This window comes from Hyla sarda, chromosome 1 (assembly GCF_029499605.1).
Source record: "Hyla sarda isolate aHylSar1 chromosome 1, aHylSar1.hap1, whole genome shotgun sequence".
Lineage (NCBI taxonomy): Eukaryota > Metazoa > Chordata > Amphibia > Anura > Hylidae > Hyla > Hyla sarda.
In genome coordinates this window covers 283545514-283550713 of record NC_079189.1, presented here as the reverse complement: position 1 = coordinate 283550713, position 5200 = coordinate 283545514, and positions in this window count along the sequence as shown.

Below are 5200 nucleotides of genomic sequence, written 5' to 3'. Positions count from 1 at the left end.
TCATCGTGGTGGGATGGTAGACACTATTTGGCCAAATGGTGAGCTAAGAACCTCTAATTTTCTCTATTACAGTATTGCAATGAAAAAGTGTTGTATTACACATATCTTAGCACTAGTAGGGTGCTTCTGTAATTCTTTTGTTTGTACTTACAGTGTATACTATTTATATTTAAATAGATTGCTATGAATTGTCTAAAAAGTGTGGGTACTTTAGAAATGTAAAATATATATATATATATATATTTTTTATATAAGCCCCTCGGACTACCGGTTCCAAGGCACTGATGCACGGCCATGTAAGTGAGCTCCATGCCTCCCTTCTGCATACTGCCCATACCCACAAACATACCGGACATTGGAGAAGCTCACCTGGCAGACCACCTCTCCCTCAACTTCTGCATATTGAGACGGTCACTATCCGCAGCTGGTCGCGGGTATCTCCAGACTGCTTCTCCCTCAGTGGCGGCGTGTTATGTGCCCCAGATGGTGGTGGAGCCCACGCTGATAAGTTTAGATACTCCTGTGCTGCTCTTCCTTTTCCCAGCAGCATCACCTGCAGTGGACACCATAGATGAACGTATCCCAATGCTGGGCTTCTCAAGTAGACAGCTAGCACTAGAAGTAGCGAAACTAATATCTCTGCAGCTCTTGTACAAATTAACCTGGATGTAACTGCTCACACAGGACAGATAAATGAATTAGAACAGAGGACAGCTGTCCTTGAAGATGAGCTAGAAGGGACAAAAACAGATTTACATTTCCTATCCCAGGCTAATAGGGTCCTTATGGACAAAGTGGAAGACTTTGAAAACCATTCACGGAACAATCTGGATGGTGGGTCTCCCAGAATCATTCCCACTCTCTCAGCTAGTGGCATAGTGCTCCTCTTACATACCACTGGCTCTGAGCCTGACAGGCACCTACACTGTGGTATGAACTCACAGGGTGGTCGCCTGTGATGATCAAAGGCCATAAGATCTTTTTTTTTTTTTTTTTTTGGGGGGGGGGGGAGACTTATACTTGAGGGGATTTAGGAGTGATTTTGGTTGCTGCATATTGGGAGTGTCATATGTTGTTGTCTACATTCTTGATGCCATTTTGGCAGGGTGTGCATTGTGACTGATCAAATATCAATAGTGGCAGCTTCTGTATCTCTATTCTACTGTCTTTTCGCCCCAACACTGGCTCCTCTTAGTCTCCATAGCAGGGGATGTCTTCTCTTCGGATTAGGGGATGAGCCCCTGATTTTTTTCCGCCACCACATACTTTCCTCTATCTCCCTGGAAGACTCTTCTCTAACTTCTCTCTTTTAGGATTGATTTCCTCTAGGGCAGTGGTTCCTAACCAGGGGTACAAGTACTCCCAGGGGTACTTAGTTCTCCAGGGGATACCTGAAAACAAATCAGTAATGGTGACTCCAGCCATAGGTCACTTTTTCTACAGTGTTGGTAGGCTAACGTTATTGCATCGAGGAGTGGAGCTGAAGGACAGCAGAGGAGAAGCATGGGCATTGGGCTGCTCTGAGCTTGGGCTGCTCTAACTACCATAAACTTTGGTGCTCCACTGCTTCTGCAGACTGGGGACCGTCTGCTATGAGCTATAGCCATAGGTCTCAAGACCAAAGGAGCAGTGGAGCACCAAAGCGTGACAGTATAGGGGCCTAAAACTATATAGGGGCACAGAGGGAGTCTAATTATTTTATAGGGACACAAAGCCAGAATTTTTACAATGTGGGCAATGCACATGAGGAGTATGTAAAGAGGTGGGTATTGTAATGGAGAAAGGTTTGTTTGGCTGGTTCTGTGGAGATAAGTCTTGGCCGGAAGAAATGTTGATGGCAATCTAGGCCAGATAGTGAAGAAAAAAGAAGAGTAAATAACTACAATCAGAGAAGATGTCACATGTGAATCGGGGGGACTAGGCAGATAGTGGAGGAGCAGGCAGCCTGGGGAGAGGATATGGAGTAAAGTAAAGCATATGAATTCTACTTTATTCCTTATAAAAATGTCTCTTCTATGGAGGTACAATTTTTGGGAATGGTCAAGGGGTACTCGGGAAAAAAAAAAAGGTTGGGAACCACTCCCCTAGGGAATAGAGGTTCTATTGGTGGAGCCTGGTTCTCTGCTACCCTGAGCAGGGGGAGTTGGGTCTCTTCCACGTGGGCAGTAAGTATTTTGTTAGATGGTTCAGCTTTTGCATCAGAGAAAAAAGTGAAGTCTGTAAGATTGCTGGTGCTACTATGTGGTGGTGGTGGTGGTGTTGTCTTTTTTCTCTGCTATGGTGTACCACTTTTCTTCCAACAGGTTTTGTCCACTTTTTCTCTCATAGACCTGGTTATAGTAGGTGACATCTTGCTCTCTTTTCCAGTGCTGTCCAGGGATCCAGGCAGTAAATCTGTCCCCATTGTTAACCGATGACTATCCTGTCATGGAATGTTAAAGAGTACCTCTCATTATCTTATAATTCTCCCAGTTCACTGCCCCCATCATGACGAACCGCCCCGTCTGTATTTTCTGCTCAGTCAGATTCACATTGATCTATTTTGATCCACGGGAACCTCCAGTAACCAGTGCCGACCTCTTTCTTACCTTTATCAGTCAGATTCACAGACGGGAAAAAGGTGTTACCCACCAGGCGTGACATCATCTGAAGCAATACAGGGGAGAACTTCCTCCCTCACTCTGCTACACACAGTCCAGAGCAGTTCAGTGTGTGAGATGAGCTCTGATTGGATAATGCTGCACACCCACCCCTCAGCATTTCCTGTATTTGGACTTCTGCCAGGCCAGAGATGTGAAATGTGCTCTGGACAAGTAGGGAGACACCTAGTGGCAGCTTTTTTAAATATAAATAAAACATAGAAAACGTAATTTAAAAAACAAAGTACATTAGAAAGATTTTAGTATTTACCATAAGGAGTGCAATAGCAAAAATTAGTTTAAATAATAGTGCCCATTAAATCTTACTAATGAAAGGGTTCTTTTCAGTGAAAACACAGTTGTCCACCAGTATGGCGAGGAAAATGTTCGCGTACGAACAACATGTGGGCGACCATATTGCAGTCCAAAGACCTGCTTGTAACAGACACTGCCATACTGCAGGACATTGTTGTCTAAAATGAAAAACAAAGAATAAGTAACAAAATTAATGAACTCTGGTGACTTGTCAGTTGTTTCCAATAATTCCCATGTAGCCTGTGCATCCGCATCATGAGAGAGGCGGGTGTACAGGCTCTCTACGTCCACCGATGCTAATTTGAACCCAGGCTGCCAATGGAATTCAAGAACCATGATCAAATCTCCTGTATCCCTAAAATAAGAGGCAATCTCATTCAACAATGTGGAAATCAGCCAGTACAGCTTGACAGGTACTCTAGTCGGTGAGCCAATCCCCGAGACTATGCTACTATACTACTTAATAATTGGTTTATTTTGCAAGGTAATGAGGAGATGCAGTACAAGAGAGACCCTTAATTACTTATAAAAAAAATAAAATGATTGGGGACTATATAAAAAAGAAGTGAGATGGATCCTGAGGCTAGATGTAATGGGCTCACTAGGTCTTAATGAACGGACAGAACTCAATGCTTTATTATGATTCTCTTTGCGGTTTGCTTTTAGATATGTTTTTAACTTGACACCTTCCTCTGTTTGTTTACTTGTTACTATAGTAACGTAAGGTCAGGGGTTGCATAAAATGTATCTGTGACGCAATGACGCTAGGGCCAATTGAAGCGCGTGTAGAGTGCAAACCGGCAACCGTCGCCCAGCGGAAAAATCCCTGTGTTTTTGTGTCCTGTATGTCCCCAAAAAGCACTGATGTTATTTGTTTTTGCACAATAAAGAAGCAAGAAGTAGTGACTATGGTGAGTGCCCTGATTTATTTTCTTGGGTGAAGTATTTCTATGGACTGCATATGTGCAGTTAGAGAGCACCACAGGTCACTAAGGAACTGCTGTACAAAGGGATTAAGTGTGAAGTTGAAGGGGCATTTGCTTAACACTACTAGTGCTGGGTCATCTGTTGTTTGCATGAAGTTACTGTCCTTGACATATTCATTGCTGAGCATCCCTCCAGACTAACTTACTCTGGTTTTCCTGATCAAATGGAAAAACGGACGGTATAGTTCTCGCTGACTTCTGAACAGCGTTCTCATATTTTCCACTTGGTCCTCCACTTGTCTTTATGTCTTCTCTTTGTTTTAGGTGTATATAAAATACCCTGTGGGGGACTCGTAGTCGGGACTGGTGGTCGGCGCCTTCACTGTTCAGTCTTATTGCACTAATGCTTCACCATACATTCATTTCTCTTTCAGTCAACCATGCAAAATCTTGTTCATTTTCCTACCTGGTTTGCTGTTGTATATTACTCACAATTTTGCCTTTGATGTACTTAAATGCATTTAAAAGGGGTCTGGATACATTTGCGGATTGTAATACCATTCATTATAGGTTATAGTCACTAAATTATGGAGAAGGAATTTTATTTCTACTTCATGGTATATTTTACTTTCCTCTAGATCAACACTTTAGGGTAACAGGTTAACCTGGTGCATGGCGGTTTTTCACCTTACAAACTATAGCCCAAATTTATCAATCTGCGTGAAACAAAAACTGGAGTGATTTGCTCACAGCAACCAATCACAGCTCCGCTTTATATCTTAAAGACCTCTGGTAAGATTACAGCTGAATTTTGATTGGTTGTTAAGAGAGATTAGACAAATTGACAATTTTGGGTCTGTGTTATATTCGTTTAATGCTAAACATTAGTCCAAATAACAGTCTCACCATCCTAAGGAAGTACTATTAACATGTGGAAAACAAACTTGGTTTCTTTATTCACTCAATGTCATAAGAACGGCAACATTTCTTCTCTATCACTGAACCATTTTCAAGCCATATCAGAATACGATTGTCATATTTTAGGCTACAATTAGTCTTTGATTGCAGCGTAGACAGATGGCTCTCATGTATCTCCTCTTCTGTAATAATCATATATACCCTTCTGGAACCCTTTTTGGCAAACACAAAGCCAACACATTAATAGATGAGGCACCTTCAATAGAGGTATTGTTATACTATGTTCAAGGACAAGGTACAGGAGATTCTTTCACAGAAGCAACATTCTAAAAATACACTGCTAGGGATTCCATCCCATCTGCATTAAAAAAAATATATACACACGGGAGAAGTCTGTTTGGG